Genomic DNA, 14,628 nt, shown 5'->3' on the forward strand with positions numbered 1-14,628 from the left:
TGATATACATTCAAAGGAACAATCATTTTTTGACGGCATTACTTTTAATAGTACTTTTGAGTGCTAGATAATGTTTTGCAACCGAAGCCGTACTTTTTCAAATCACCCCCTGGACTACGGAAAGAGAGGGGATTGCGACCGTCTATTTTCTCCCCTTGTCGCATGATTTTTGTACGGCGTTGCGGAATAATGGATTAGAAGCAGTATTGAAATAGTATGACGCAGATGCCGTACAAAATCAAATGACCAAATTTACCCCGGTAATTGTCGGAAAATAAAAAATAAATCCGACTTTGTGGGGCACCATTTTTTTACGGCACTGCGCGTTTTCTTATTATTTTTAATGGATCTTATCGGTGGTAAGAATGCCGTACAAAAACATGTGACCAAAATGTACTCACTCTACCTGTACTTTTGAATTCTCACCTGCATTCAGTTGGACAGCTTACAAGTGACGGCATAGTGCTGAATCTTATTATTTTATGCCCTTATATCGTTCTAGATAGGTCACCTGGTGGTTCAAATGACCCGTAATTTTTTCTATATGGGCCTGTAGTCTAATATAACATAAGTATGTCGGTGTCGTAATTCATAGAAATTGTGAGACACTGAAATAGGCATAAGTTAAACGAATTCCACAAAACGCTTGCTTTTTTATTTTCAATATTCTTGTGTGAACAATGTCTTAATTGTTTTTTGATTACCAGGTGATCAAAACACAATTACTCGGGAAAAAGACGATAGTAGGTATAACCCTACACGTAATTAGAAAATATTTGGTAAAAAAGTTTCGGATTATTACATCTGTTATGTCTGGGTTGAATCTTATATAAACAAACAATACTTTTCTACAAAAATAGTTACCGACGTGTCAAGGGAGGGAGTTTCACGGAGATATATATTATTTTTTCTCACTCATTTATATCCGTATTTATTTAATTATTTCTACCCTCTGTGTTGAGAGAACATCAGCGTCAGGGTCCCATTGACTCTAACATTTATGCTGAACCAAGACCCGTTTTAAGAACACCTCTCCACATTTGCCTCTGTATGTTAAATTTTCTTTGTTTAAATGTCTTATTTTGTAATTTTCATGTATTTAATGTGTTCTTTTAATAAAATTTTAATTTATCTGTCTAGATATTATATAAAAATTATGAATTAGGGACGAGCAAGTAACACTCAAATTGCCAAATTGGGCCAAATCGCATCAGGAAAGTTACCACACTCCTAAAAAAGTTCAAAATGAAGAAGTAGTATTTGAATACTACTGTGTTTCATAGGATGAATGTTACAGCCGAAGACCGTATCCTTTTTCCACATTTCAAAGTCCAATACTTTATCAGACGAAGCATTCGCAGGAGCCTGCCTACCTATACGAATAATATACCTATGTTAATTGTTTTTTTTTTTACATATCTCTATTCATATATTTTGTTATTGGCAACATCACTACATAAATATTTATTATATTTATGTAGTGATGATAGAAACAAATTCGTTTTTTTTCTGGCTGTCCATATGTCCCGATTTATGCTAAAATCTTTAAAACTACACGGAGGAAGGCATATATGTTTATACTACTCCGAAATTAACGTGTGCGAAACCGCCGGCAAAAGCTAATTGGAAATAATTGTGAATATAAATGAAATATTAACGCAGTAATAAGTCAATTTATATATTTTCCAACACGTAATAATGTAGCTGATGTTTTGCGTAATAGTTGTTTTCTTATAAAGTTACAAAGTAACCGAATCAAATTATTATTCACCTTGTAACTCCAAATTACAGTTTGATTGTACCAATGAAAACTTGAGGTTAAGGTCGCAACCAAATCACAAACGACACGCAAATACTACGCTTAGCGTGAAATACCTATAGCTTTTTGAAATATTTAGTCAATATAATAGTATAAACGTAAGGCCCGCTCAATAAATCGCACATAAATAAAGATAGCCTGGACCGATTCTCATCAAATTCGTTCATAAAACCAAAAGAAGAGCGTTCATACATAAGAACAAATCAGCTATATATCATTCGGTACAGATTATAAAGCTGTACGGAGCTCGCTTTAATGGAATGTTTCTTTGATTTTTTTGTAGATCTGTATAATTGGACACAGCATGTTTTTTAAGGTTTTATTATATACTGATTGAAATATAATTTTGTTCTCCCTAGATCTTGTCCAACATGATCAAGCAGATCAGATTCCTTTTGTTGTATGGTTCTCAGAAACATATATTTCTTTAATGGGGTACTACTATATATACATTGAATAATTTGGTGACAAAACGTATTCTGTCATCCGCAATTTGTCTGTAAACAAGAGTTTTTAAGAGAAAAAAACAATAAAAATCATTAAAAATAGTACTAGCAATACTGTGAAATTGGATAATACAATATATACAATAAACATTAAGTAATACAAACATAAAATACAGATACAATTAATTCGGAGGAAACCTACAACGATGAAAGAATTTTGGAAGTGTCCTGTAAATCTTGATAAAACAATATCCTCGACTTTATATTACTAGTATAGATTAGTTTAGATATAGAAAAATAACCAGAGCAAAGTGAGCGTGATTTTAACTTCCATTTCAGTCTGCACTCACCAAACACACTTTGACATGCAAATTGCGTACCTGACCACTATGTGTGCACGGGACATGTGATTGCAGACTTCCTATTTTGTTTATTATTTACCACTAAGCTATGGGATAAAGGTCATTTAATATAGCTGTTGAAATGTCCCGGAATAAAAAGCAACTTTTACTTATGACACGGGAATTAAAGGTAATTCCCGTGTCATATGTTAAAGTTGTCATAGAAACCAACGGGTTTCTATGTGTGAATAATTTATCAATAGTTGTCGAGTCAGCTATTCATCATGAACTTACAAAAAATCATATTTTTCTGTAGATTGAGATCTTTGAACGCGATAAAAAGTACCTACATTACTTTTTATCGCGTTCAACATTACGAGTTTCGTGTCTAGAAAAAGTTCTTCAGACACAAAAAACATAATAATTTTTATAAAAATAAATGAAACCGACTTCAAAACCACAAAACGAAAAAGTGAATAATAAATTAATACAATTATATATGCGCTGCCTAGAACCGACTGCGAATTTAGTAGTAGGTAGTACTTATCAATTTGAAGTCGATGTCAGCCAAGTACGTAGCATAATTTATGTCAGATTTTTATATTATTACTTATATAAACAGTTTGTAAAATTTCTAAAAGCAGGAAATGTACGAGTATATATTTCCTATACTATAATTACGAAAACAATGAATGCCTCCATTCCTTATCCATCGTACATCCTATAATTACATTAAAATGGTAGATTACTTAGTCTTCTTTTCCGCTTTATTGGTGCTGCTAATAATTATTCCTCCTACACTGTTTACCCATTTATAAAAAAGTATTATACCTTCGAACATGGGAGAATGATAGAATTCTGATCTGAACCATTAATCTACATCGGCAAGTCAACCAAGTTCCAAATTGTTATTTCATTATCAGCAAGTCGATCAAGCTTGGGAAGAATTTTAATTAGATCTCGAGCTTCTAGAATATTTGAATTAGGTACATGAAACGACGAAAACAGCATAGCAGGTTCCATGTATTAATTAAATAAAAATTGAAATATGTTGCATCAATATTCGAATATTACGTAAGACATCTTGCATTACATCTGAATTAATATTAGATGTCCCTTTAACTTATTTTGAATTTCAGTTCATGATATTATAGGAGGTTCTTAGTTCAACTTTATTTTTCTATATCATTTTAAGATTTTCAATCAAATCAATCAAAACCAAGACTCTATTGAGGATTTGTTACGAGACGAACGCATTTGTACTGGACAGTTCAGCATTTGGTCTGACGTCATTGAGCGCCGCAGCGGATAGAATACATTTTGTTTTTTATGATTTATTATCAGAACAAATCAATTATTTTGTTTGTATGTCCTCACAATTCATAATGACATTAATTAGTACACATACATAAAGAATTACCAAAAATTAGCTGGAATTAGAGGTAGGTGGCTGGTGTCTGAAATTGATATTACGTTTAATGGATATTAAACGCTATCACAGATCATCAGATCCCCACCCTCGGTACCAATTAACAAATTCAGAAAAAAATACTTCGCCAAATACCAAAGGTTGGGGTGAGGCAGTGAGGACAATAGAGGTTCATAAACATAATGTAATAGTGCGTGTGTGTGTTGTGTGTGTGTGTGTGTGTGTGTTTGTGTGTCTTTGTGTGTCTATGTGTGTCTATGTGTGTATGCGTGCGTTTGTGTGTACATTGATGTGTGTGCCGTCCATATGTCGCTTACAATTACAACGAGACACATGTAAAATACTGATTTTGATATAAAAACAGGCCAGTTTTATGTTAAATTATTATTTTTCACAAGACTAGATAGATGCATATTAGCTGCAAAAATACTTTTATTACATTAGAAATAAAGGCGAGAAGTTCGCCGCTGGTTTCTGATTATTGTTTAAATGTCATCATTGCCATTTACTGTGCATCTCCATGACATTAAATTAAATCAATGGACCTACATCTAAATGCGTGAATTTTTGTTTTGCTATCAAGCAAATTATAGGCGAGCAACAAATAATAAAATTTTAAATGAAGGTCAAACATTTAGAAATTCAAAACTTTTTAACGGATTTTAAACGCGATTTATTCATTATATCGGGGAAACTCCCCGTGACCACGCTCGCTGTAAAGTGCTCGAAACGTCGGGTTAATAATATAAGGAATAAATCGCGTTTAAAACCTATTAAAAAGTTTTTAATTTCTAAATGTATAATACTCGCGTAAAATCAAACACAAGAAAATACTATAAAAATGTGTATTGAAATATTCGTTACGATTCCTATATTCAATTTTAAAGCATGAAGCAATTAGAAACTATTTTTTTTTTTCAGACAATTCAAGAGAGACGTAACGTCTTAACAACAAATATAGGCGAGTACAACAACATCTTCAGTAGGATAGATAAAACATTTTTTCTAACAATACCGGCAATAAGCATGCACGCTGAAGAGTTTTATAATTACCATACCATCGGATCAAGGCCAAGATGGAGTAATGAGTTTCTTAGATCGTCGAATAATCATATCGGATGATATACAATCACAAAAGGATATATAATCAACTAGCAAACCCGGCGAACTCCGTTTCGCCACCAGATGGCTGTATGTGAAAAATTATTTTCCCGCTTTTTTGTTCAAATTTTTCCTGAATTTTCTTTGCTATAAACCTCACGGAGCCCGAGACCTTTCTAACGAATGAAAAACCGTGGAAATTGGTTCGTGCGTTCTGGAGTTATAGCGTCAGGAAGGAAAACCCGACTTATTTTTATATAGTAGATATAGTTGAACTACGGTAAGAACTAAACTTCATAGATTTTGAGCAGAATCTGGTACTTCGGAGAACAAATGAAAGAGGTTAGCAAGGCCTTCACCCGCACCACATCCCTAATTGCTGGGAAATAAGTCCTGATTGCTTCCATTCGGGCAGATTTGGATCAAAGTAAGTAAGTCTCTTTTATATTATTTTGTTTTTGTTTCTGGCTATGGATTTTCATTGTTAATGATTAATGAATGAACATCATATTTTTAACTTGATTTTTGTTTTTCGCCAAGTATAATACTTCCAATGTACATCAAGTAAACAAGAAATAAATTATTGTAAAATGTTGTTATTGTACACGCATTATAATTATTTATTAACTTCTGTTACAATTAAACACTTATGAGACATGTAACATTAAATGTTTAGAAAGGTTCGTTGTAGTATTAGCGATTACCACTCTATATCTATCAGATTATTAATAAAAACGAACGAACAAACGAAAACGAACGAAAGAATGCAATATAAGTTAATATTTTCTAATATCATCCAACTTACCAATTCATGGATATAAAAAAATTAATTCATATCCTTTTCACCATATCGTTCCCTGGCTTGTATATGTACAAGTGACAATCCACGTGAATCCATACTTATGCTGAGAGCCAAAGGTGGAAACCAGTTCAGCGACGGCGACGTTAACGTCATATTGAAATTGTAATAAAAAAGCAAAATAAAATAATGGACAACATATGTTGTCCAGCTGAACCATCATGAGCAAAAAGTAACAAGTATACAAAACAATAAATTAGGTAATGATATATAATGAATATATTGTTAATTTTACAAGTTGATTACGAATTAATTTCGATTTTATAATTATAAAAATTATTTTATTACTTAAATAAATATATATTGTTATTAAACAAAATATGTTTATTTAAGTCAAACACACAAACAATAGTAATAAATGAGAACGTGTAAAAGAGTCACTGATGTTAAAGTGAATATTTAAAAAGGAGATATTTTGTCGTGTCTTCGCTGGACGCTTTTAAAATCCATTTTAGTAACAAAGAGGGAATACTTAGCAGACAAATTCTAACCGAAAAAATGTGTTAGTTTTTTATATCAATCAAATATTAAAGTAAGAACAGAGAAAGTTTATGCTATCTCTATCTCTCACTTTCGCCACCTTTATTAGTTAGTGTTTACTGAAACGACACGTGGCGTAAAAACAAATGAGAAACAAACCAGAAGAATTCAAATATGCCTTTTCCCAAAGCTATAAACGTAACATTACCATTTATGACGGAAATAATATTTAACATCTGGCTATTTGGAAATAGGTTAACTACAATATATAAACAGTAAGAAAAGTATATTATAATATCCATACGATATTTGCATTGCGATAAAGCGTAACGTTTCTTTATTTTTTTAAAGTCTACCCAGGTGAAGCTGAGGCGAGTATCATTACATAGTATAAAACGAAGTCGCTTTTTTTGCCCCTATGTCCCTATGTATGCTTAAATCTTTAAAACTGCTCAACGGATTTTGATGGGCATTTTTTTTTTAATATGGAGATACAGTGATTCAAGAGGAAGGTTTAAATGTATAATGATATACATATATAACAAACTACTCCAAATTTAACGCTTATAAACACGTTTTTGAGTGACCATTCTAGACATTGCTTTATGATATTACCTGAAATAATTTTAAATTTTTTTTTACTCGATATTGAGCAACCGAAGATTTTTCCAGATTCCGATTTCTATAGCAAACTATCCTTTGCGATAGGAAACTATCGTATGTTCATTTTCAAGCCCAAAAGCATATTTTGAAGAATTTCATTCATCATTCCATACTCAGTATAAGTCATTTAAATTACTTTATAAAAGTTTCTTAGATTATCAGCAAAAAAAACTAATTTAAGAAGTTTGATTATCTCGAGGCTCAATCACGTAACAACGACTTCTAAAATATCTCAAACAGAATTTGAAACATCAGCTAAAGTAATATAACGAATAAATAAACTTTTCAGGCCTTTAAAAATTGATAAGATACCAACCCTACTTTTGAGATATTGCTCAATTTCTGTAATTATCATATTGTCAGATGATTACACTCATAAATAAGCACAAGATATAACACACATCTATACTTCCTATCCTATCCTATAATATACTATAAATGCGAAAGTTTCTAAGGATGTGTATGTGTTTGTTACTCTCACGCAAAAGCTACCGAACCGATTGCGATGAAATTTGGTACGTAGACAGCTGGACTACTGGAATAACATATAGGCAACTTTTTATCCCGATATTCCTACGGGATACGGACTTACGCGGGTGAAACCACAGGGCGCAGCTAGTATATTATATAGCTGAAGAGTTTGTTTGTATGCTAATTTCAACGCGCTAATCTCAGGAACTACTGGCCCGTTTTGAAAAATTCTTTCAGTTTTAAATATCTCATTTAATGAGGAAGGCTTTAAGCTATATATGTACTACGGGCGAAGTCGGGGCGGACCGCTAGTAATAGAATATGCGTCATATCTTCTAACCATTCTAAATCCTTTTCTCCTACGAAGTTTAATAATTTACGCGGCAAACTATACGAAATACGTAAACTTATCAACAAATATAACACGTTGTCTAGAATACCTATATTATTCCGATTTGCTCTGTTGCACCCCGTCACACACCTCTGGGGAGCCGTCGTCACGTTTCCAGTTCTATGTTCAAATTATATTTTCAACTATTATATGATATAACTATATATATATATATATATATATATATATATATATATATATATATATATATATATATATATATATATATTATGATATAACTATTAAATTATACGGAGGATTGAATTCTGTTAAAAATTGCTTTTATGAATCTTGTCAAAAATCCTTATGATTTAGGTGATCAATGTTATTGCTAATGATAAATATTTACATAACTTCAATTTGTTGCAATCTTAATTATTACCGCACCACGTAAGAGTGAACTACAGCGAATATATCCATAATTTTTAACGACAATATAAGGAATGCTTTTTCGCAAATATTTGAGAAGTCCATTTTCCAATTTACCATCTCGTAATGTTTATTTTGTATTAATCTTTGTTCATATTATATAAATCGCATGTCACTTTGTTTGTCAATTTAGAGTCATATATCACCGGACCCGGACGGAGTCAGTAGTTAGCAGCTAGTGTATTATATAAATGTAGATGATCATGATATCTAGAATCAATTAAGCATCCGACAAATATAATACATTATAAAATATCGTATCGCAGAAGAGAAGGCGCGACGTGGCCGAAATAAAATATTTGTTTATTCAAAAGAAATTAAATTTTCCAGAAAGCGAGAGGGGTCAAATTGGCTCAGGCTCTCTATAGTTGATTCTCTCTGTGATTCGTTGATTACCCTTTCGCTTTTATATAAAACAGGTTAAAAAAAATCCTTGTAGAGGGCAAAAAAGACAAAAATTTAAGTCGAACGTAAAATACTCAGTACATACTAAATATATTATGAAGTATCACTTGTTAATCTTGTTATTTTCGGATTATTGGTTAGTACTTTATGTTCATATAAATAGCTCTATAACAATTCTTTGCCACTATTGAAAAAGCGACGAATACTTACTTTGGCGGTTTCTGATATCGTTTACGAGCCTAAATCTTAAAACCCCTGAAATAAATTAAAAATAAGTAGCATATTGAAAATATTATTGCTACTGCCATTATTGAATTAGGCGAAGAATAATGGAAAATTATGCAAAGAGACAGATTCTTAAGAAATAGGAAATAATGTTATGATTAACATTTTCGGAGTTTTATTTATAGCTTGAACGCTTAGGTGAACTTTGAATAGGTTGAAGTGAAATTCACATCAACCTATTCTATATTCCCACGGAACACTTTCTGACATAAATATTCAGTATTGTGACACATGTATGCATTTTTATAATAGCGCAGATAATCTAGTCTAAATAAATATAAATTATGTTTAAATGCACGGCTGCAATTCCATTTAACTCTGCCACAAACGCGGCACAATGGATGCTGAAGCCGCGACAAAACATCCGTTTCTTAGAAACAGCTTTTATCCTCTCAGTCTCAATAGACAGAGAGCTAACAGATTGAAAACTAAAATCCAAACCGTAATATGGCCTGTCAGTGATACTTTATTTATATTTTATTTCGGTGTCGTGTGAATTAACAACAGAAAAATCCCTTGGACAATTGTTTTATCTTTTCGCGCAGTTTAATCCACAAACGTGTCTACTGACATCAGCAAATAGATCGATAGTTCATGTGTTATTATGGTATATTAGCTCTAACACTACTGTTGGGTGTCAAAGTAACATACATCCAACCACACATCCATCTTTGCAAACATACATGTTTTTTAATATTAGTAGGTACGAATGAGGATCCGAGGTTCTGGGGAGAGGAGGTATCACTCCAGATTGGAAAATTAAAAACCCACAGAATTCAATGACTCAATAGACACAAAACATTATGATTTTATTAAGCCGTGTATATACGGTTTAATAAAATCATAACTTTTTGGAATGAAAGCTCCCAGACGACAGTTTCTTAATAAACGCTACGATAGTGCTTCTAAAAGGAGACAAGTTGAATAAATTAATATTTAAGTTTTATCACGTCAATTTTTAAAGAAAAACATATATAACAATCGATTCTTTCATTTAATCATGGAATATGGTACAGATGGAGACAGTATGTCTGTCTTCAGCTACAATATGTAGTGCTACCGATTAAGCACAAACTTTTTAAATTAACTAAAGTTACTTCAGTTACTTTAAATGACCTACGATTCCTATGTATTCAAAATGTATTAAAACAATATTTTCGAACACAAAGATTGTTTGAGATACTTTTATAACCTATATTTAATCGCTCCAACTTGAATCAACTGACCAAGTATTAATTCACTATTCAAAAATTTAATTTTCTCGAATGGTACTCAATGGCCCACTTTTTTATTTTATTATATACCCTTACTGTATATCATATCTGTGGTTGTATTATAAATCCGAATATGGTATCGATTATTTAAAGAGAGTTATATAGGCTACTTTTTACCGTGGTGAAACATCTTACTCCGATGGATATTTTCCTTGACCAACCAGACCAAGCCATGGGTGGAAGGTTTATAACCTACTAGCTGCGTCCCGCGGTTTCACCTGCATAAGTCCGTATCCCGTAGGAATATCGGGATAAAGAGTTGCCTATATGTTATTCCTGTTGTCCAGTTGTCTAATACCAAATAATGTCTAATACGTACCAAACTTCTTTGCAATCGGTTCAGTAGTTTTTGCGTGAAAGAGCAACAAACACACACACATCCTTACAAACTTTCCCATTAGAAGGACAGGATATTGACCCAATAAAAAAAAATCCTGCGGATCATTGGCGATTGAAAGGAGGGTATGTGCTCACAGATATAATATTTACATAAAAACTGCTCGTCCACTTCAAAATCCAATCACGGTCCCTTTATTTTCCATCTAAGCGGATCTCAAGATTGCATAGGCACGACCTGGCATGAAGCTTAATAGGTAGTTCTAAAATTAATTAAGGTCTATCGTCACAGAGTAGCTAAGACAGTATCTTAAATTAAAAGCAAAAGTCAATGTTTTTTTTTTTTGCAAAATGTATTTAGAAATTAAAAACGTTTTTACGGATTTCTCGGTTTACTTTCGAACACTTTACGGCGAGCGTGGTTACGCTAAAAATTTTTTTTAATTTCTTAATGTATAACACTCGCGTAAAATCAAACACAAGAAAATATATTTCATTAATTCTGATGAAGCAAAAGTGAGGTGTAAAATTTGAGTTTTTAGACTACAAATATATGTACACACAGACTTGTAATAAAGTATTTACTTTTCTTGTGCACATAAGGAAATGCCATTTAAATGAGAGTGATTTTTAATCTTACTGGGTTTAAAATAATACGAACTTTATAACAACATTGCTTAACTCCACTTCATCATTTGAACTGAATGAGAATGCTTTTTATTAAGAACCTAACACTTGTAAATATATGAAAAAAATATATGAAAAAATAAATAAATTTTGTGGCCGTATACCTCCTCTGTGGCTTGTGTGTATTAGTAAGTACATAAAGTAGCTCGCAAGCTTCCAATTAGGTGTTGATGACACGAGCTTTGACGATATAGATTTCACTTTAACAGTGATAATAATATTTGTTATAAAATAACAATCAACACTGGATAAATCCTAGTTGGAGCCCGGCGTCACACGGGTTCGACATGATTAAAAATTAGATTATTATATGTACTATATATCCGGACATAACCTATCTCTTAACAATAATTCATACAGATTTGATCAGCTGTTTTTGTGTACAAAAGTAACACACCATCCTACTCATGTTACATTTATATAAATAAAAATGGATCGACAAATGGGTTGCGCAAAAATTGAGAACGGCTTGTTCAATTCGGATAACTTTTTTAAAGTCTTTTCAGTCACAAAGAAGGTTCTTATGGAGAGAAAAAACGTGCCACGAGTAAAGCCGGAGTAAACTACTAATCCTATCCTACTAATATTATAAATGCGAAAGTTTGTAAGGATGTGTGTGTTTGTTGCTCTTTCACACAAAAACAACTGTACCGATTGCAATGAAATTTGGTACGTAGACAGCTGGACAACTGGAATAACATATAGGCAACTTTTTACCCCGATATTCTTACGGGATACGGACTTACTCGGGTGAAAAAGTGGGGCGCAGCTTAGTTATAATAATAGTAGCTTTTAGGTAAGAATAATAAAACAGTTATCTTGTTTCGCCTAATTAATCTTCATTGTATTTAATATGAACTAACATTAGGAAAAACCAGATTGAACTAAACATGAATTATATTAGCACACATTAAATTAACTGAAATCGTATTTATTCCTCTAAACAACATTATCCCTCTTCGAAATGATTGATGAAGCCAACAGGACCACACGTCGTTAGTCACGTGACAAAAATATACGCAGTTATAGACCAACTCACACGTTTACACTATTTATTTATCAGTAGCTGCATGATTGCTGTTTTTGATTTTTTTTTAATAAAACCATGATCGATGTATGTGTTTATGTATCAGAACTTTAGAAATCATTACTTGTTTGAAGATGTTTTACATGTATAAATAAACACTAGCTGTGACCCGCGGTTGAAACCGCGTAAGTCCGTATCCCGTAGGAATATCGGTATAAAAAGTGCCTATGTGTTATTTCAGTTGTCCAGCTATCTACGAAGCAAAATAGTATTATTATTCACCAATAGATGTCAGGAAAAAAAAACACGAATATGACATTTTCTAAAAAAAATTCCTAGCTAGATCGATTTATCGCCCCCGAAACCCTCTATATACTAAATTTCATGGAAATCGTTGGAGCCGAATCCGAGATTCCAATTATATATATATATATATATATATATATATATATATATATATATATATATATATATATATATATATATATATATATATATATATATATATATATATATATATATATATATATATATATATATATATATATATATATATATATATATATATACAAGAATTGCTCGTTTAGAGGTATAAGATATTCGCTAATACAATTGGCAAAAAAAAAGTTAAAAGTTATATCACTTGTATTTTTCATTTTTAGTATTATAGCATGAAATGAAATGCTTTATAAATGAGAAATTTTGAAAGAATGAAAAAAAATTATCAAATCACGCCTCGTGATCAAAAAATTTTTTCTATTCTTTCGATATTTCTCACTTGTACTTGCTATTCTGTGGTCATATGAGTATCATAAAAAGCATTTGAAGTAAGATTTTACGTGTACTCGTTACCTATTCATATTTAATTTTGTTATTGTATTAATGTATTGTTTCCTAGACTTTGCGCGCGGCTTCGCACGCTTTAAATTTAGACCAATTTAATACATGTTATTATACATATAATCCTTCTCCTTGAATCACTGTATCTATTAAAAATGGGTAAAAGGCCATCATAATTCGTTGCGTAGTTTTAAAGATCAAAGCATACATCGGGACATAGGGACAGAGAAAGCTACTTTGTTTTATACTATCTAGTGTTAGGTCTCACGTTCATTGTTCATGTAAATACTAGGCGGGATAGTATAATTAATAACTTTTTAAGGAAATATAAAAAACTATATCATATACATCTTTCTATATATTCTAGCGTTATATATTGCTGGCTGCAATAAATTACTAATTCTTTCGAATATTTATAGACAAAAGTAAATAAATTATTTATAAAAAAAATAGCACACATACATAAGACCTATTCACATGAATATTAAAATAACAGTAATACCACAAATAAATATCCGAGGTTATTTTATAAACTATGAGTATTCAATTTTATGAACATAAGACGTGCTAGAACATCATCTATCATACTCGTTTTTTTTCAGTTGAAGGGACTGATATTACTCTCCTCTGAGCTATCAGCCTCTTACCACCAAATGAATAATTAAAGTGGATTTATAAAATACATATTCGGCTCTAGTTCAAGATTCAAGGTGCATAAAAAACGAAGGACGAATAAATATGGTCCATTCAAAACCCTTATCAAAATAAATGCGATACAGAAAATGGTCAGATACTCAGAGACAGCAATTAATATAAGGCTTTGTTTAATTACGATCCTGCCTATTGGATCTGATTAACCCAGCGAGTCCACACCTGCGTTCTATCTATAGTATCATCAATATACTGTAATATGTCGATTCAATAAAACTAAACAAATCGCGTTACGATAATTGGAGACGATAGTGAACGTGGTTTTTGTTATTATTTACGTCTAATCATCAGTATCTATTCCTATATTTTATACTTAAGAACAGGCTTTCTGAGAATTCCTTCTTCCCAGTCCAGTCCTTCTTTCCAGTCATCAATTCTTTCCTTATCTCTTATCTCTTAAAAGCGGGCAGCGCATTCACAAAAGTGTGAGCCTCTGCGAATGTTCATGGGCGATGGTGATCGTTTACCATCCTGCGAACCACCAGCTCAGTTGCCCGTAACGGCATAAAAAAGGTACAGGTTGGCAGTTCTCATATGGCGTCGAAATTTGATTCACAGATATGTCAGTTACTTGAAGATATTTTCAATCACCGTTCGGAGTCAAGGTGATGTGAATGATAAGGTAAGGTGATTA

Source organism: Zerene cesonia, chromosome 6 (genome assembly GCF_012273895.1).
Source record: "Zerene cesonia ecotype Mississippi chromosome 6, Zerene_cesonia_1.1, whole genome shotgun sequence".
Lineage (NCBI taxonomy): Eukaryota > Metazoa > Arthropoda > Insecta > Lepidoptera > Pieridae > Zerene > Zerene cesonia.